We start from the raw sequence: 21547 nt of genomic DNA, 5'->3' as shown, positions 1-21547 counted from the left end.
TCACCCGTTTTCTTCGTTGTTACGTACTTTCCATGGCTTGTGCCTTTCAAAGCATCCTGGGATGTCTCCGATACCCCATTACTACAATGAGGTACATGCCATACTCATGCACTGGAAATGCGAGGTATAACATAAAATATGATCGCAATGTACCATGCAACACCTATGAAAATCTGTCTGATTTTTCACTAGAAAGTTGTCTTAAATCAATTGTGTGTAATGCATGTCTGTATCATTTGTTCAAAAGGGGATTTTAAGGTCCTGCTCATCTGCTCATTAGTGTCCTGCCTATGTATCGTCTATCTGGTCTGTCTCATTTTCAGTTGTCATATACTGCTCTCCGCCTATCTCTAAAGGTTGCCTTGCTCGTATATTGCAAAGTATGTTTATATTTCGTATGTTTAACATTATCCATTGATCGTATACTAATCCTTCACCTTTTATTTTATGCATGACTATCGCATACGAGTCCAAACGACTCGTCATCTCCCGCATTCGTCGTTGGGCCAAAGCCCAACAAAACCTCTTTCTTGTTCGGCCTGCCCACAGCAATAACAACAACAAAAGGGGCCTTTCTGGGCCGGAGCCCAATAACAAAATAGGCTGCAGCAGCAGCCCGAAAATGGGTTGTTCCATTCACTCTTCTTTCCTTCTATCTTACTTTTGTTATGTATTTCTTATTTACCTTGTATGACTAACATTTTATCTTTTAGGTAATTTAGATACATTCTAGATATTAAGAGTTTAGTTTAATAATGGGTAGTTAATTCCACAAAATTACATTCACTTCTATTTATGTTCTAAACTACTTATATAGCATCTACAACATCTATTTAGAATAATTGATCTTCAATAGCGCAAATTCATATTTATTTGAGCTAAAAGAATCCAGATTCGCTTTTACTATCTTATAAACTTAAAACATTACATATTTGACACTGATGCTAACTCATTTGAGAAATAAAAAGGCAAACTAATTTAACGGATAACTCTTTCACTTTAGCTCTTTTTCAACGCTTCAAACGTATATTTGTTAAAACGATCCTTACATATATATATTAAACTATTAGTCTTATATGAAACCTTTAAAATTTATTTAACATTAATCTTACAATAACTCTTTTTAATTTGTGAGTCGGCATAACTCACTTTTTCTTCAAATACATATAAACATCACATATCCTGTTTCTTTTAATTTATTTTAACTAAACTTTTTTTTTACGCAAATTATCGTGTTTTCTACAAGTATTATTTTAAATAACACTATTACACTTTCGTTTAAAATTTTAACAACATTTATAAGTTGTATTTTAAAATAGCATTATGAGTATTCCTTTATACAAATTATTATTTATAAGTTCTATTTTTACAAATAGCATTTTTTACATGCTTATCTATAACTTTAGCCATACTTACAAAGTTACTTTCTTTTTTTTATAATACTATATTTACACTTAGCCTAATTAATTATAAGTCCGGTCGGTTAACCATTGTTAATGGGTTTTTAAAGGGTGCCTAATACCTTCCCTTTAGACTAATTGAACCCTTACCTAGAATCTTAAGTTTCGCAGATCTTAAACAGAGTTAACTTTAAACATAACTTTAATAAACTTTAGGTGCCCTAATTCACCATAAATAATTAGGTGGCGACTCCTTAAAACAAAACAAACAAAAAACAGGAATCTCCAATATGTCGTACTCTACTTTAACCCGGGTAAAATGGGGTGTGATAGCTTGGCGACTCTGCTGGGGAATCACTTAGGTTCTAACCATAACAGACTTAGTTTAAATAGGCTTTGTGTGCCTATCGAAAATTACTTTATTGATTTGTTAACTGTTTTTACATGCTATTAATTGTTTGCGTGTTTAATTGTTGTTTGATATAAACTGTTTAAGTGTTACTGTTTTGATAAATTGTCATTCTGTTCATATTTCTTCCACTCCTGGAAAATTCACACATATTCACACACTTAAAACGGCTTCGCGGTTCGCGCCCGTGCACTACTAAATTACCCCTTTAGTTGGATTGATCTTGTGGATTTAGTCGATCGGCGGTGCAGTCGACAGCCACGGACTTTCCACTCCCAAGTTGTCCACTTGGGGGAACCTTGTGTCATAGGAAGCCAACTCTTAGTCAGCCTAAGATAGAGCTAAACCAACACCTTTATTAGGAGCATACATTTCATGACCTGGGAGGTTTAATACCCTTGGTGTATTAAGCCCATTAGATGACTTTACCCAAACGTCCAAGCCGGTTCACGACCCCGAGTGACACTAATCATACTTTATGTGCATGTTTGAAGGATAATTGTGCCTAAATATTGACTATTTGCTCTAATTAATCAAACTTTAGGAGGGAGGGAATGACTAACGTTTCTATGACAGATATGGATTTGCATTGGAGTACAATAAATGATGAAGATCAAAGACATCACAAACGGAGCTAGCAGTTAGACATAGGAAATTGTATTTACTTTACTTAGATTAGGAAACACTCCATGTTGTATTCATTTGACATGTAATAAATATTACATTACTTTTGTACTTTATTTTGGGGAAATAGAATTTGTTTAATTAATCAAAAGCGATGGGATGACGTATTATGGCACACTTTACCCTTCAAACAAACGTTAGGCCTACCTCTGGCACAAAGAGGTCACATGCATATTAGGACGCGTTATGGTTTGATATACTCGTTTACGTTTGTTTGATGACTTGTTTGACTTTATTTGATGAATTATTTGGTATATGACTTACTTGACTCTATGTGATCATGACTTTACCTACTTGACTCTATGTTATGGGACTGACATCATTTTGCATTTTATGTTCTTATATCCCCAAAAAGAGTTGATTCATTTTGCATTTTATGTTCTTATATCCCCAAAAAGAGCTTATCCCATTAATCCTAGGATTATTTTACCCCATCTCCAAGATGAGATAAATTAGTTCCAAGAGATGAAATAAATTAGTCCCAGATTTATAATTCTGGGATAATTTTGTCTACGTACCAAACACCCCCATACACCGATTACTTCATTATATATCCCTTTTAATCTGACAATAATAAAAACTATACATCATCGGTGCATAATAGTAAAATCCTTTGATTTTCAATATTTGATTAGGTGAAGGGGGTTGTGAAGAATTTTTTCTGAAGAGAGATTATTTAACCAACTGGAATACACCATACTCCATGCCAAACACACCTGTTATCATGTCATATGCACAGTTTTCTGTGTGAGTCAACTTAAATAATACGTTAACTCAATGTTATAAGTGATAACTTTAAGAAAATGGAGAAATTGGTGGTGGTGCAAATTTAAATTAGTCAGACTAGGGATGGATAATGAACGAACTTGCGTTTCCTAACAACAGCTTCTTCAAGATCCTCAGCCCAAAAATAAAACCCTTTGCTATTAAATTCAATATTTTCCCCATTATTTACAAAATAGGTTCCATGCTCTTGCTCTCCATTACTTATCTTCCATGAATTCAATTAATGGTGTTCGCATTGATCACTACAGGTATATGTCTGTAACATATCTTCAAAACGTCAACTTTGGTTCAAGTGATTCACGTCCTTTTTACATAAATATTCTGGTTTGCTTTTAAGCGTGTATGTGTTCTCTGCTTTGGTTGATTCGTATGCCTAGTCATTGTTTACCAAGAATGTGTTGGGGTAATTAAATTATCGAGCTAATACGAGAGAAAAATACTTCTATTACTTTCAAGAATAGAAAGAAGAGACATACAAGCTCCAAAAAAAAAAAAACTCTCAAAAGACACCTCACAAATCTCTCAAGAATATTACACAACTCTTCTTATTTGTGCTGTGATGATCTAATATCTGATAATAGAAATCTTTACAAGCCTCTCTATTTATAGGACCAAAACTAGGTAGGAGGAAGCTAGGAGGAAGGTGTGAGGAAGCTTCAATGGTGGGTGAGAGGAAGGTGACTCCTAGGTGTGAGGAAGCATCCCTTGTCATTCATAGATTTGGAGGAAGCTTCATAGAAAGTGCTAGGAATTGAATTCTTCAATTTGCTTGTAACTGGATATGTCATGGAAATTGAATTCTTCAATTCTCCCCTTCCAGGCATATTCAGAACAAGCATCCCGACTATGTCTCTGCATAGCTCTAGCTTATCTCGTGTCACCACCTTTGTCAGCATGTCTGATGGATTTTCCTTTGTGTTGATCTTCAGTAGTCTCAACAGCTGTTGATCAATCGTCTCGCGTATCCAGTGATACCGAACATCAATATGTTTTGTACGGGAATGGTACATGGAGTTTTTGCTCAAGTCTAGAGCACTCTGACTGTCACAATGTATCTTGTACTCTTTCTGCTGGATCCCAAGTTCTTGGAGATAGCGCTTTAGCCACAACATTTCTTTACCAGCTTCAGCGGCAACAATGTATTCTGCTTCTGTTGTAGATAAAGCGACACACTTCTGCAATCTTGATTGCCAAGAAACAGCCCCCCTGCAAAAGTGTAGATATATCCTGAAGTAGATTTTCTACTATCAATATCTCCGGCCATATCGACATCTGTATAGCCTTCCAAGACTGGATCATCTCCTCCGTAGCAAAGACATAACTTCGTGGTACCCTTCAAGTATCTGAGAATCCATTTGACTGCCTCCCAATGCTCCTTCCCGGGGTTAGAGAGAAAACGACTCACTGTACCCACTGCATGAGCGATATCTAGCCGTGTGCATACCATGGCATACATCAGACTTCCAACCGCTGAAGAATAGGGCATCACTGACATCTCCCCGATCTCTTCCTTAGATGTGGGACATGTTCTTTTGCTCAACTTGAAGTGATTCGCAAGTGGAACACTAACTGGTTTGGTATTATTCATGTTCAATCTCTCAAGTACCCGTTCAATGTACTTCTCTTGAGATAGCCATAACTTGCGATTCTTCCTGTCTCGAGTGATCTGCATCCCAAGAATCTGTTGAGCCGGTCCTAAGTCTTTCATATCAAAAGACTTAGAGAGTTCTTTCTTCAGTTGGTTTATCTTTATTTGATCTTTCCCAACGATCAACATGTCGTCTACATATAGTAGAAGAGCAATGAAGGTACCTTCTGGAAGTCTCTTGATGTATACACACTCATCCGTAGTAGTCTTCTTGTAGCCTTGACTCTTCATGCATGAGTCAAACTTCTTATTCCACTGCCTTGGTGCCTGCTTCAAACCATACAAGCTTTTAGATAGCTTGCACACGAGATTATCACTTGAAACCTCAAAACCTTCTGGCTGCTGCATATAGATTTCTTCTTTCAAATCTCCGTGAAGAAATGCTGTCTTCACATCCATATGTTCAAGCTCCAAGTTCATACTTGCTGCCAAGCCAAGTATAACTCGGATTGAGGTCATCTTGACAACTGGTGCAAAGATCTCATCAAAGTCAATTCCTTTCTTCTGCTGGAACCCTTTGACAACTAACCGAGCTTTGTGTTTCACCACTTGTCCGCTTGCATCCTTCTTTAACTTGAACACCCATTTGTTTCTCACTGCCTTTTTCCCTTTAGGAAGTTCTACGATCTCATAAGTTTGATTTTTCTGTAGAGATTCTAACTCATCCTGCATTGTTATCGGCCATTTTGCTTTATCCTTATGAGACATAGCTTCTTGAAAACTCTCCGGTTCTCCATCTTCAGTAAGAAAAAGGTATTCAGATGATGAGTACCTTTTTGATGGTATATGGCCTCATTCAGATCTACGAGCAGTTGGAACCATCTGAGAAGAACTACCGTTATCTGTGTCGTGTGATGGTTCTGGTGAGGTGGGTTGTGGCTCCCCTTGCTCAGTACTCTCTTCTATCTCTTCATCTTCTTCTGCTTCTGAGTTTTCTTCTGGCACTTCGTCATTATTTCTCAAGAACAATTCTCGTGCTTCATTTGAAACTTGAGCACCCTCATTTGACTTCTGAGACATCGTGGATTTTTCAATGTCTTCTATTGTCAAATTTTCATGAAACACAACGTCCCTGCTTCTGATCACTTTTTTTCTCCTTAGGATCCCATAACCAGTATCCAAACTCTTCATTTCCGTAGCCAATGAAAATGCATGGTATAGTTCTCGCATCAAGCTTCTGCCTGAGCTCTTTGGATACGTGTGCATATGATGAACAACCAAATACTCTAAGATGTGAGTATGTAGGATCCTTACCTGTCCATAGCCTCTCTGGAACTTCAAAGTTGAGTGGTACTGAAGGTGATCGGTTGATGAGATAACATGCGGTATTGAGTGCTTCTTCCCAAAATGGCTTTGGAAGTTTAGCCATGTTCAGCATGCTCCGAACACGCTCCATGATAGTCCGGTTCATTCTTTTAGCAACACCATTGTGCTGAGGGGTGCGTGGTACTGACTTCTCATGTCGAATGCCATATGCTCTGCAATATGCATCGAACGCCTTGGAAGTATACTCGCCTCCATTATCAGATCAGAGACATTTCAGCTTCTTTCCTGTTTCACGTGCTACCAAGACGTGAAATGACTTGAAGCACTCGAACACCCGGTCCTTCGTCTTCAGGAAATACACCCACACTTTCCGAGAAGCATCATCGATAAAATTCAGAAAATATCTGCTTCCACCGAGTGATTCAACCTCCATAGGACCGCAGACATCAGAGTGTACCAAACTTAACAACTCTGATCTTTTTGTTGAAGTGAAATTAAATGAGACTCTGTGTTGCTTACCGAATAGACAATGATTGCAAGGACACAGTGCAGCGTTCTTGTCAACATTGATAAGATTCTTCTTCATCAAGGTAGTCAACCCTTTCTCGCTCATGTGGCCGAGTCTCTAGTGCCATAAATCCTGAGAAGCCTCCTCTGCAATGTTGAGGCTGTCTGTACAAATTCTCAAATGCGTTTTATACAATGTGCCACAAACATGTCCTCGAGCGATTGTAAAAACGCCCTTTGACATTTTCAATGTGCCTCTGCTAAAATGGTTTTCATACCCTTGTTTGTCAAGAGATACCACTGACAGGAGATTGAGCCGAAGATCTGGCACATGTCTGACATCCTTCAAAGTGATTGTGCTTCCGGTACCTATCTTTATTTGTACATCACTAATTCCGGCTATTCCAGAGGAACTGGAATTACCCATCTTCACCGCTCCAAAGTCTCCAGCTTTGTATGTTGTGAAGTAGTACCTGTGGGGAGTTACGTGGTAGGATGCTGCAGTATCTACCACCCATTCCGTGTCTTCTCTTGTGACATGAAGGCATGTCTCATCATGGGTAGTACAGTACGCTACATCACCTGAGATTGTGATGAGCGCTTCACCACCCTTGTTCTTCGGTTGAGAATTGCTCTTGCCTCGCTCCTCTGGCCATTTGTAGCAATTCTTCTTCATGTGACCCTCTATACCGCAATGGTGGCAGGTATAAGAAGGTTTCCGGCCATCCGATGATCTCCCCCGACTTTTGCCTCTACTTTGCCATTTCCCTCTACTGTTTCTTTGTTGTTTTCCTTGTGATTTTCCTCGATTCTCCGTCACAAGGGCATGAGTCTGATCTGTGCTCATGTCTTTCCTTCTTGCCTCTTCATTGAACAATGCATCCTTGACCACAGACATGGTAAGTTTGCCATCTGGGGCTGAGTTGCTGAGAGTAACAACTAGTGTTTCCCAACTATCAGGAAGGGAAATAAGAAGTAGTAGAGATTGCATTTCGTCTCCAAGTGGCATTTCTACACAAGATAATTGATTTACCAGACTCTGGAACTCACTGGTATGTTCGGCAACAGAAGTTCCACTTTCGAGCTTCATATTGACAAGGCGCCTCATCAGAAGGGCCTTGTTCCGAGCGGTCTTGGCCTGGTACATGTCTTCCAACTTCTTCCAAAGGGCATAAGCGTCAGTTTCTTGTGCAACGTGGTGGAAGACACTATGATCAATCCATTGTCGGATTTGACCAATAGTTTTTCTATTAATTTTCTTCCACTCTATTGACTTGGGCGGGTCAGGATTAATACCCTTCAGCTCTATTGGATCAAAAAGGTCTTTACAACTGAGGAAATCTTCCATCCGAGGTTTCCACAGCGTGTAGTTGGTAGCCGTGAGCATAATCATAGCTCCGGAAGATGAAGTTGACTCGTCAATGGTCATTTTCACCTTCTAAATAATTTTGATTTTCTGTTTGAGAAAAATCGGAGCAGAATTTCGAAAAACGGGCAGCACCGTTGTGTCCGTAACGGCCGAAATTGGTAGAGTAGACACTTTCGGGGTCAAAATACAATTTTCGAAAAAATTATAGGTGAAAGTATAATTTTTCAAAAATTGAGGGACCAAACTGCAATTATTTTTTCAAAATTACAAAACTGACCGGTGACGTGGCAGCTGACGCAGGCTGGCGTGGCGCTGACATTCTGCTGACGTCAGCGATGACGCAGCTCGTCTTCCTCCCTTGGTTGGCACGTGCGGCGTGTATGCCTTCCCGCCGGCGCGTGCGTGGCCCGTGCGGTGGATTCCGGTGGCCGGTTAGTTGCCGGAAAATACCAGTTTGCTCCTCTCGACGAGACAAATCCAATGGTATAATCAGATTGCAATTCCGAGCAAAATTGAAAATGACGATTTTTCAGACAGTAGCATTTTTTTTTCTAAAAAAATAAATATCAAAAGCTCAACCAGGCTCTGATACCACTTGTTGGGGTAATTAAAGTATCGAGCTAATATGAGAGAAAAATACTTCTATTACTTTCAAGAATAGAAAGAAGAGACATACAAGCTCCAAAAAAAAAAAACTCTCAAAAGACACCTCACAAATCTCTCAAGGATATTACACAACTCTTCTTGGTTGTGCTGTGATGATCTAATATCTGATAATAGAAAGCTTTACAAGCCTCTCTATTTATAGGACCAAAACTAGGTAGGAGGAAGCTAGGAGGAAGGTGTGAGGAAGCTTGGAGGAAGCTTCAATGGTGGGTGAGAAGAAGGTGACTCCTAGGTGTGAGGAAGCATCCCTTGTCATTCATAGATTGGAGGAAGCTTCATAGAAAGTGCTAGGAATTGAATTCTTCAGAATGCCCCTGAGTTTTTCGATGAAATTCCTGTGAAGAAGAATGTTGTATGTGCAAATGCCATTTTTAAACCTGTACACGGATTAAAGTTCTCTCTTTTATTGGTATCTTTGCATCTGGATGGGGTAAGCAGGTTCACGGATGTGTTACTGGAAAGGCTTAATGCATATGCGGCCCCCTAGACTTGTTTCTTTTTTCCATTTTGACACCTCAACTAAGTGTTGTTCCTATTGAACCCCTGAACATGACCTCAAGTGTGTCTATCAAACACAATCTGACTTACAAAGCATATATGTTGAGTTTCATTTTTTTTAGCCTTGCGCTTGAATGTCAACCGCATCCTACTTGGAAAATTCAACTAATTAAAACACCCCACCATTTTAATTATACACATTAGATAGGAACAAGTGTGCTACTCTGTTATACAAGTGAAGAACCACCACTTAAACCAATCAAATAACAAAACTGGAAAATAAGAAATCAAAATTGGAAACTAAAACTGAAAACTGAAAACTAAATCTGGAAAATAAAACTGAAAAATCAACAACTGAAAATAAGAAACCAAAACTAAAAACTAAAAAACCAAAACCAAAACTTCATCGCTGATGTGTATAATTAAAATGGGTGGGGTGTTTTGATTGGTTGAATTTTCGACGTAGGATGCGAATTGACATTCACACGCAAGGCTAAAAACATTAAACTCACCATATATGTTATGTAAGTCGGATTGTGTTTGATAGACACACTTAAGGTCAAATTCAGGGGTTCAATAGGAACAACACTTAGTTGAGGTGCCAAAATGGAAAAAAGGGACGAGTTTGGCCCCATACCCTACTACAATTCTTATTCAATATAATACTCCCTCCGTCCCAATTTAAGTGTCTTACTTTTCTTTTTGGTCTGTCCCAAAAAGAATGCCTCTTTCTATATTTAGTAAGTTTTCCAATCCCAAGACAAATTTAAGACTGCAACATTTAAAAGACTACACACATCTTTTATTTAAGACCACAAGATTCAAAAGTCTCTCTTTATTTCTTAAACTGCGTGCTCAGTCAAACTGAGACACTTAAATTGGGACGGAGGGAGTAATATTACTACAATGTCGTGCCGATGTCTCCCTTACAAAATTGAAGATAAGTCTTTTGATTAGGGGGATGACAACTGAGGTGTTTAAGAGAAGTTGCTATAAAGAGCTATCTCATATAAGGCCAGGCTTGTAGCCAATAGATTTAGAGTAGTGATTAGTTTGCTTAAGGGCATGGTAGTGGAGGGAACCAAACCAGATGGTGTAGTAAGTCTTGGGATATGAATGTTGATTAAGTATGTGATACACAGTCCCGAGCATTATAATTGTTTAATAGACTTTATTTGTCAGGCCAGTGTACTGTTATGCCTCGATCCCAAGCAAGTTGTAGTCGGCTATATGAATCCTCATTGACTTTGCCGATCCATTAAAGCTCATGGTAGACTCATTGTCGTGCCAGTGTATGGAAATTAGTTAGCAATTTCTCCTCTAATAAGAATGACAAGTTACTGTTTCTATGTAGGGGTCTTGCTGAGTTCCTGAAATAATTTTGACAATGTTGAATCAATAATTTAGCTTCTCAAAGGGTACTCCAGTTGGACCCTCTAAATGGCGTGGTTTATTTTTTGCTTTCGAAAATGTATGCAAGGAATAGTATGTGGAATGAGAATGAGAAACCGAGGTAACAGAGAAGAGCCTAAAGAAAGGCAGTGACATACCCTGGTAGACGTCACAAGATGAGTTAAAGATGCTGATATTAAAGAACCACATTCTCCTACTCATGGATTCATGTTGGTCAGCCGAAAATGGTTTGAGGTATTAGTAGTGCAGTTAGAGGACTTTGGTCGCTTGTGGTATATTTCAAAAAATGTGATAAGGGACTCTTCTTGATGGAGTTGGAATGTTCATAATGAGGTTTCTTACATGGAAGTGCTGCCACAAGTTTGAATTTCTAGTAAGATTGAGCAAACTGCAAAGACAATGCTTCACCGTGCCGTAGTTTCTTCGCGTAGAATATGAGAGCAGTAACAGGCTGAGAACAAATGAATTTCTTAACATTGCAAAACCATTTGTAAGGGTACAGTTAACTCAACTCACTGTCTAATAGAATTGCTGTTATCAGGACGAATAGATTATTAACTTCTCTGTTTTCTCCTTTTGAATCAGATTTCCTTTTCCCCGAGCTTATACAAAGCGCCAACAAAATGTAAACATATCAAGGAAAAAGGCATCATCCTTCATTTCCATGCTGATGTTCACTATCAGCCGCACATCTTGTGAGTTGCTCTTCTGTTTTACAGCTTTGACTCCTGATACCATATAATGAACAAACTAACTAATGCTAGGACCAAACCAATTTAAAGTTTTGATTACTAAACAATTACAATGATCCAAGAATTGAAATAGTCATGCACTTGGCTAAATCAATTTCTTAGTTTTTTCTGCTTTTTGTTGATTCTGCTCTTCATATAAACTGCTAAGAGTTGATAGTTTTGTGTGGTTGCTAAATTTTCAATTATGAAAATGTAGCCTGAGGATGAATTAGGCACTAAGAAGCCTGTTATTCTCAGTCACCTGATTAAATTAATTTCACGGATCATTCAGAGGCTATTTCCCCCTGTCCAGAACTCTTTTAGTTTTACTGTACCTTTTGAGGTCTTTGTCCTTAGTACCATACAGGCCATAGTTCTGGCTGTTCATAAATATTTAGAATGATAAATTTGGTATAATTTAGATTCCTAGTGAAGTTCTGTTCAAAGTCAACTTATTGTTGGATATATATACAATCTGATCACTTAAAGGTGCACTGCGTCAATTGCTGACTAATTTAAGCCAGCATGTTCGTCGTATGATGAGCACCACTCTATTATCATAATTACTCACCAGATTAAAGATAAGCTTCTGTGTTCTTCTCTTGCTTGTTTCCCACAAAATTAGTGCTGAGGTCCACCAATGGTCAGCATTGGCACAACACAAGTAGACACTGGTGGTTTTGTTTTTCTTTGACCACAAACATTGCGTTACCTATGACCTTATTAATAAATGAAACTGGAGAAATATTCTAACCTTATACAATTCTTATTTATTTCCAATAACAATAATCGTCACAATTTGACCATTGTATAAGTATTCTCCAAGTCTTCAACTACAGCACCACTTGGAACCTATGTTGCTCGGACTCGGTGTCGAGTGTCGGATACGGGTACGGATCTAGAGGTCGAATTCGGCATAATCTAAATTTTAAGATTCGGGGGTACGGATCTAGGTGCGGATACGGGTGCGGGGATTCGGCTAAAATAATTCAAAATTATAAGAAAAATAACTAAATCTATGCCTAGAAATAAAAAACAAAAATAATTTTTTATAGTTATGTTTCATTTATAATTAAATTTTAATTTTTAATTAACTTGAAACTCTTCTAGATACAATAAGCGTCCACTCTTCAAGAGCTCTCCGTTTCTTTCAATTTAGCCTCAATTTTTTTCTCAGATTGGTCCATGGATTTGGTCAAAGTATCCAATGTCGTTTGACCAGATCCGACACGAATCCGGTGTCGGTGTCGGTGTCGTGTCGGACACGGGTACGGCAGCAAAAGTGAAGGGTCCGAGCAACATAGCTTGGAACCCTAAATAGTTTTTTGTCATAAATACCAACTTGTATCCTGAGCCATTGCTTTGGCATTATCGATGATAAAATTTCGTCTAAAATTATCAGGATATGCCTTCATATATTCGCGAATCTGACTACCAGTTGTTGATTTAACATCAAAAAATGGCTAGAGGTGGTCCCTAGCTAAACCATTTTTTCAAGAAGATGAAGTTTCCATCTGTTCTTTGTTGTGATCATCAGTGGGACCTTCTGCTTTTAGACTAGTCTCATTGTATAAATAGTATGACAATGAGTTGGAAGACAAAACCATGTGATACTTCAGGTGCTACTGTCTTTAGCTGGTGTCCACAGAATGCCCCATTTTTTTTCGGATAGCAGTGTCCACAGAATGGCCATTCATATATCAGTGGGGTTTGACGACTTATGATTGGCCTATATAAACACATCCAAAGAAGGGTATACCATAACAGCTCTCAGCAAAATTTGAAACCATACAAAGCTTTTCTCTGCTTTCAGGGTCCTTACTAATTCTTCCGTTCCTTATTTTCTCATCAAGATCATAACGACCATGGCTATCCGTATGCCTCGTATAATCAAGAAGTCTTCTACAACTGGAGATGTTCCAAAGGGCCACTTTGTTGTTTATGTTGGGGAGAAGCAGAAAAAGAGATTTGTTATCCCCCTATCATTCTTGAGCGAACCTCTATTTCAAGACTTGCTTAGTCAAGCTGAGGAAGCTTTTGGCTTTAATCATCTACTGGGTGGACTCACAATTCCCTGTAGCGAGGATGTGTTCACTGATCTTACTTCTCAATTGAGTAGGATCTGAGGCGTTTCCTTTCACAGTTTTGTATAGAACAGGATATTCAGCTTGTACAGTAGTGGAATTAGGAGATACATTATTTGTACCATATTACTGAAAATTAGATAGAGGGGCTACTGTCAGCTGCATCAGTAGATCTCAATTTTGAATGTAATTTTCACTAGTTGATGTCTAAAAGAAATACAACACATTCTTAAGCAAATTAAATCCGTTCAGATTCATTCTTTAGCCAATTGGGTTTTCAATATTCTTTACAAGACTCCATTTTCTCCATAACTCGGGAATTGGAGCTTCCATCATGTTAAAGTGTATGTTAATTAATTCAATATATGAAAGGAGTGACATTAATAAACATACCCCATTAGAAATTTTCTTTTTCTGCTCTTTTTATAACAAATCTCTGTCTCTCTGGCTTGATTTATTAGAATTTCTCTCAACCAGCTGAAAAACTTGGAGAATTCTTTTTTTGAACAGGAAAACTTGGATAATTCTGATCCACGAAGTTGTTTAATCCATCTGATTAAAATGACTTATGATATGTGGGATCAACAATTGTACTCAATTTTGATCAACTTTTTTCTAAATATTTATTAGTACAACTGTATGTATTTACTGGCAAGTTACCAAAAATAGTGGTTGTGTGAGTAACTTATGTTATTAGCACACAAAGAAAAACTAATGTTGCTTGTTTGCAGGTTATTAATTCGAAACCCATAACATGTTGTGTTTTACATACTTCAACGCCTAAAATCTAAATACCTAGAGTTCATGTTACCTGGTAGAGTTTTCTTATAGATGTAGACCAACTAGACCAAGCAGTTAGGAATTGTTCTCTTTTTCTTCATCTTTTCCATTGAGGAGCTAAAGTTCACCTTTATCCTCTTTCATCTTTTTCAATTTTTTAAAGTTTGCTATATCTCTGTTGTTCAAAGCCTAAGACATAATTTAATTCCCGTAATTAGTCAAATTTGTAAGTCAGTTGGTTCTGTTAGGAATTCCTAAGATCAGGTGTTTGTTTGTTATAATCTTAGGAACGGGTTCCTAAACCTTCATAGTATATGCTATCAACTAGGAATGTTTTGGATTAAGTTCAGGACCGAGCTAGAAAACACTTGGAGGGCTGGAACATCCCACTTCCCTTTGTTCTACTGATGTCTGTTGATGGATATTACTTTTTTGTTAAAAAAAAAATTACTTTACTAGAAAACTATGTTAATGACAAGAAATATCTAGGTGTACGTTGATCACTCAAAGATACATCTCTTCTTTAGCAATTTGATGTGAGGCATGCTATGTTCCAACTTCAGGGAAAAGGTAGGGCCTTTATCTTCAACTAATATGTCCTTAAGTTATCAATATTTGACGATTAGTTGGAAGACAAAGCCATGTTACTTAAGGTGCTATAGTTTACCGATGGTGCCCACGAAATAAATCTTCACTATCAGCAATTAGAATAGGAATGTCAACTTCTTCTCTGACCATCATATCAAACTCATATGATATCTACATGCGCAAACTTGCCTTTCCTAACAACAGCTTCTTCAAGATCCTCAGCCCAAAAAACCCTTTGCTATTAAATTCAATACTTTCCCCATTATTTACAAAATGTTTTCGATGCTCTAGCTCTACATCACTTCTCTTCCATGCATAATGGTGTTTGTTGGTCGCTACAGGTATATCTCTGTAACATATCTTCATCTTGCCTTCAAAACTTCAACTTTGGTTCAAATGATTCATGCCCTTTTACATGAATATTCTGGTTTGCTTTTAAGCCTATATTTGTGCTCTACTTTGGTTGATTTGTTTGCCAAGTCATTTTTTACCAAGAATGCAGCTATGTTGTTCGATGAAATTCCTCTGAAGGACGCTGTAAGTGCAAATGCACTATAGTTGTTTAATAGGCTCTTTTTTTTTTTTTTTTTGTCATGCCAGTGTAAAATAACAACAACAAAACAACGCCTCAATCCCAAGCAAGTTAGGGTCGGTTATATGAATCATGACTGACCATGCCACTCCATTTAACCTCACCATAGAACCATTATCATGCAAATGTGTGGAAATTAGTTAGCGAGTTCCCCTCTAATGAGAATGACAAGTTAAACTGTTTCTATATATTGGGTCTTGCTGAGTGCCTGAAGTAATTTTGACAATGTTTGAACAGTAATTTAGCTTCTCAAAGGGTACTCCAGTCGGACCTTCTAGATGATGTAGTTCATTTTTTGCTTTCAAAAATGTATGCAAGGAATAGTATGTGGAATGAGAATGAAAAACCAAGGGAACAGAGAAGATGAAAAACCAAGGGAACAGAGAAGGGCCTACAGAAAGGCAGTGACATAGCCTGGTAGACGTCACAAGATGAGTTAAAGATGCTGATTTTAAAGAAACCACATTCTCCGACTCATGGATTCAGGTTGGTCAGCCGAAAATGGTTTGAGGTATTAGTGGTGCAGCTTGAGGACTTCGGTCACTTATGGTATATTTTGACAAATGTGATAAGGTACTCTTCTTGATGGAATTGGAATGTTCAAAATGAGGTTTGTTACACGGAAGTGCTGCCACAAGTTTGAATTTCTAGTAGGATTGAGTAAACTGCAAAGTCAGTGCTTCACCGTGCCGTAGCTTCTCCGCCTAGAAAATGAGAGCAGTAGCCCGCTGAGAACAAATGAATTTCTTATCACTGCAAAACCATTTGTAAGGGTACAGTTAACTCAACTCACTGTCTAAAAGAATTGCTGGGACTAATAGATTACTAACTTTTCTGTTTTCTCGTTTTGAATCAGATATCTTTTTCCCTGAGCTTATACAAAATGACAGCAAAATGTAAAAATATCAAGGAAAAGGCATCATCATTCATTTCCATGTTGATCTTCATTATCAACTAGCACATCTTGTGAGTTGCTCCTGTTTTACAGCTCTGCCGCCTGATAGCATATAATGAACAAACTACCCAATGCTAGGACCAAAAAATTTTAAAGTTTTGATTACTAAACAATTAGAATCATCCAAGAATTGAAATAGTCATGGACTTGCCTAAATCAATCTCTTAGTTTTTTCTGCTTTTTGTTGATTTTGCTCTTCATATAAACTGCTAAAAGTTGATGGTTTTGTGTGGTTGCTAAAATACAACAACAACAACAACATACCCATTGAAATCCCCCAATGTGGGGTCTGGGGAGGGTAAAGTGTACGCAGACCATACCCCTATCTCGGAAGACAGGGAGACTGTTTCCGAAAGACCCTCGGCTTAAGAGAAACCACAACGAGAAAGGTTAGATAAGCACAAGCAGTTCAAAGCAGAATGCAAATGAAACTAAGGAAAGCAAATAAGTCAAAATAAAGCAATCTGAAAAAAGGGAGCAGTAGCTACCACAGATAAATAAGATAATCGAAGTACAAGAAACCACATATAGTAGCAAGAAACAAAGGAAAATAGACTATAGATCGAAACAACGACTACCTACTAGCCTTCTACCCTAATCTGAGTCCTCCAAAACCTCCTATCTAAGGTCATGTCCTCAGTAAGCTGAACCTGCGCCATGTCCTGTCTCAGCACCTCTCCCCAATACTTTTTCGGCCTACCCCGATCTCTTCTGAAACCATCCATAGCTAACCTCTCACACCTCCGCACTGGGGCATCTGTGCCTCTCCTCCTCACATGCCCAAACCATCTCAGCCTCGCTTCCCTCATCTTGTCCTCCACTGATACTACTCCAACCTTATCCCGGATATCTTCATTCCTAATCCTATCTTGCCTGGTGTGCCCACACATCCATCGCAACATTCTCATTTCCGCAACTTTCATCTTTTGGACGTGAGAGCTCTTGACTGCCCAACACTCTGCCCCGTACAACAAGGTCGGTCTCACAACCACTTTGTAGAACCTGCCTTTAAGTTTTGGTGGCACCTTCTTATCACACAGCACTCCTGAAGCAAGCCTCCATTTCATCCACTCTGCGCCAATACGATGTGAGACATCATCGTCAATATCCCTATTTTCTTGTATAATAGACCCGAGATATTTGAAACTTCTATTCTTTGGGATGACCTGGGTACTAAGCCTCACTTCCACGCCAGACTCATGTGTCATGTCACTGAACTTGCACTCCATATACTCTGTCTTGGTCCTACTCAACTTGAACCCTTTAGACTCCAGAGTTTGTCTCCAAACCTCCAGCTTAGCGTTCACTTCGCTGCGTGTCTCGTCGATCAAGACTATGTCATCCGCAAATAACATACCATGGCACCTCACCTTGAATTCGCCGCGTCAGACAATCCATCACTAGAGCAAATAAAAATGGGCCAAGAGCTGATCCTTGGTGCAACCCCATCTCCACTGGGAAGTGCTCCGAGTCTCCTCCCACTGTCCTTACCCTGGTATTGGCTCCCTCATACATGTCCTTGATCACCCTAGTGTACGCTACAGGTACATCTCTGTCCTCTAAGCATCTCCATAGTTCACAATGAGCCAATCATGAAAATGTTCGGCCACACCAAGTGGTCTACACTCAAAATTATAGTCACTTCTCTTCCTTACAATCACCAACGAGCATGCTGGTCAACCCGATGAAGTTTCTTAAGCAAATTCATCTGTCAATTCATACATGTGTGGCTATTAGGCAACAACTCTCACAAATTCTGAAACAGAAGTACACAAGTATAATACGGTCAACAACATTTTTCTTTTGCACTCTTCTAGATAGATGCTCATGCAGACTCGGCTGGTGTTGCTCGGACTCAGGTGGGGGTATACTGGTGCAGATCTAGAGGTTAGATTTCATTACATAAAATTTTAGGATTTGGAAGTATGGATCTGATAGTGGGTAAGGATGCTGGGGTACGGTCGATAAATGTGGATTATGACATATATACATATATATTTGATTAACTGAAGTTATTGAACTAAAAGTAATAAAATTTAATTCTTAACATAAACTTAATATTTTATTCATAAAATATCTCGCATATAGCGAAGCATTCTCATACTTTATATGGATACATGACATAAACTCAAAATCAAACCAAATACCTACAACAACAACAACAACAACAACAACAAACCCAGTATAATCCCACTATGTGGGGTCTGGGGAGGGTAGAGTGTACGCAGACCTAACCCCCACCTTGAAAGGTAGGGCGGCTGTTTTCGAAAGACCCTCGGCTCAAGAGAGGAGACAAAGAGAGGAAAAGACAAAAAGTTAGATATGATCAAGCGTATCGAAAACAATATGAAAGCAAGGAATAACAAAGCAAGAAAGTCATGGTAAAAGGAGAATTAGCTGCTATAGATAACTATGAAAATGAAAACAATGAAAGTAAATAAAGTATGAAACCTTAATTAATTAGGATAAATCCTACAATCACTTGCACCAATTGCACCACTTCTTCTTCCTCTATTCAATATCCTTATGTTGCTGCCTCCTTGAACATGTAAAGCATCTTTGGGATTTAATTTTAAAAAAATTTTAAGCCAAGGCTGGCGTGAGCTTGGCAGCCATGGCTGCTCATGATCCTTGCTTCAAATGAACTTGTTGTGAAGATGAATGTGTATTAGTGAGTCATCAACATGTATATATAGGCATCCAGCCTTGTTGACACATACCCCCCCCCCCCCCCCCCCGCCCACTTGGCATGTCATCATTCATGCTATTTTTTAATTATTAAGTCGGGTGGGGCCCACTCAAATGGTGTAATTAACTTAAATAAATCCTTAATCCCCATTAATAATCTGAGCATGGCTATTAATTAATCCCTAATCTTCACTAATATTTCCACCCTAATTGCAATTAATTGGCAGATCGTGCATTTATTAAAATCGGGATTAAAAAGTCCTTGTCTCATATCTCAAAAATAATCTTGTCCTCGAACTTATGTCAATTAGCTTACGAGTAATCCAACGTACAAAAATACGGGATATAACAATGATATTCTACTCGTGCATGCTTTAATATATCGTTCACCGAGTCCCGGGCCGGGTATGTATTCGTGCACAGTTTTATTGCATTGTTCACCGAGTCCCTCACTAGAGGGCCGGGTACGGTATATATATGATTATTTCACCGAGCCTCTCACTAGAGGGCCGGGTATGGTATATATATATATATATATATATATATATATATTATATGATTACTTCACTGAGTCCCTTACTAGAGGGCCGGATACGGTATATATTTATATTTCACCGAGTCCCTTACTAAAGGGCCGAGTATGGTATATATTTACATTTCTAGTCATTGCCTTTAGGGCTACTTACATGGTTATTCTCTGCCTTCGGGGCTATTCATATTACAGGTGGTTTCTCATACTTTCATTATGGCTTATGTCTCATTCTTTATGATTACTGCTGCCTTACATACTCGGTACATTGTTCGAACTGACGTCTCTTTGCTTGGGGGTGCTGTGTTCATGCCACATAGTCCCAGATTGTTTTGCAGGTAAAAAGTATTCAGCTAGGATGGTTGGCTATCAGCTGGGATTGGCAAACTCCATTTTCTTCCTGGAGCAGTGCCGAGTCATTATGGTTATCATATGTGTGTATGGGTACATCGGGGCCGAGTCCCGACTCATATGATTCAGGTGTTTATTCTTAGAGACTTTGCAGACAGTGTCCTGTGGTTAGTATTTAAGATGTCATGCATTGAGTAAAGCGACCATGTAGGCCGATACGTCAGCTTTACTTAATCGGTTTTTGATTCATTGAGTATCATTCGTAAATTTCTATGGTTTGACGGAAAGTACTTTATTATATTTTTGATTTTTTTTATATATCCAATTTCGTTATGTGAATGCCAGAGGGTTCGCTCAGCTCTAAGTAAGAGTTGGGTGCCCATCATGCCCTATCGGAATTGGGGTGTGACATTGATGTCCCAAATGATCCAAGGTATCAATTTGAAATAATGAAAATTTTAAAATTTCTATACTTTTTTTTTGTTCCCTACCAAAGGACTATGGACACAAGACCAACAACTAAGGATCAAGAATTTTTGGAGAAATGGAAGTGGGTTGAAATGAAATTTGGAATTGAAATGGTACCTTGAGTATACGGTTTGAGCTTGACAAAATACGGTCCGTATTGTGGTTTACGGTCCGTATTGTGGTTTACGGTCCGTAATTCGTGTCCGTATTTAGAGATGCCCAAAACAGAATGCTCCTTGCCTTTTACGACCCACAAGATACGGGCCGTATTTTGTTTTACGGTCCGAATTTATCGATGTCTTTCCTAGGCAGAATGCCCCAATCCTTGGTCCTTGTATACGGTTAGGGAATACGGTCTGTATTGTGATTTACTGTCCGTATTGTGGTTTACGGTCCGTATTTAACGATGTTGCCAAATTCCAGTGAGCTACAATTTCAAGATCCAAGTTTATGACCCCAGATTACGGTCCGTAATTTGCAATGTTCCCAGCTTTAGCGATTTTCGTGTTGATCTCGAACTTCTCAAAGTTTGGACCAAATTTCTTGGATCTGATGACGTTCCTAGGCCCACTCAACCTAGTATTTACCCCTTTGGGGTAGAAAAACACTTTTCCCAAATCTTGACTTGAAAACTTTGGATTAAATGCCCATTTGGAGAGTCTTCTTCCCTATGAAGATTTGAAGATCTTCAAGAACACCAACAATTTCAAATTTCCAACTACCTTCAAATCAACTTGTTTTTCCTTCAAAATTCAGATTTAGACTCCCCAAGACTTGTAGAACAAAGCCCAATAAGTTTCAAGTCCTAATTTCACCCAAATCAACAAGACCCATTTTCAAGTTCTTCAACTCAACAATGGTGAAAATCTCAAAACAACTTGAAATGACTCGAAACTTCGGATTTGAAACCCTAAAACTCTAAGGAACTCAAATCTAACACTAGAATCAACAACAAACAAGGGTTTGAAACATTTTTTTTTATTTTCGAATTGTTTTTTTTTAAATAGTAACAAACCCTAGGCTAGATTTGATAGAACAAATCTAATCCAAGCTTTGAAACCAATTGATGCAAAATTAAGAACGAAAATAGAAATAAAATGCAAGAAAAGAAAAGGATAGATAATTTGACACAACT

At 38.4% G+C, this 21547-nt stretch overlaps 1 long non-coding RNA gene across 1 annotated transcript; it reads left to right on the top strand.

Moving 5' to 3' along the window:
• The first annotated feature begins 9646 nt into the window (after positions 1-9646).
• LOC132599260 (uncharacterized) lies at positions 9647-20372 on the top strand. The gene is made up of 4 exons (XR_009566789.1): positions 9647-11142; positions 11232-11341; positions 15659-16387; positions 19914-20372. It is a non-coding gene; the product is annotated as an uncharacterized LOC132599260 (long non-coding RNA).
• Positions 20373-21547: the final 1175 nt, after the last annotated feature.

This window comes from Lycium barbarum, chromosome 6 (genome assembly GCF_019175385.1).
Source record: "Lycium barbarum isolate Lr01 chromosome 6, ASM1917538v2, whole genome shotgun sequence".
Lineage (NCBI taxonomy): Eukaryota > Viridiplantae > Streptophyta > Magnoliopsida > Solanales > Solanaceae > Lycium > Lycium barbarum.
This window is presented reverse-complemented; position numbering and strand designations above follow the sequence as displayed.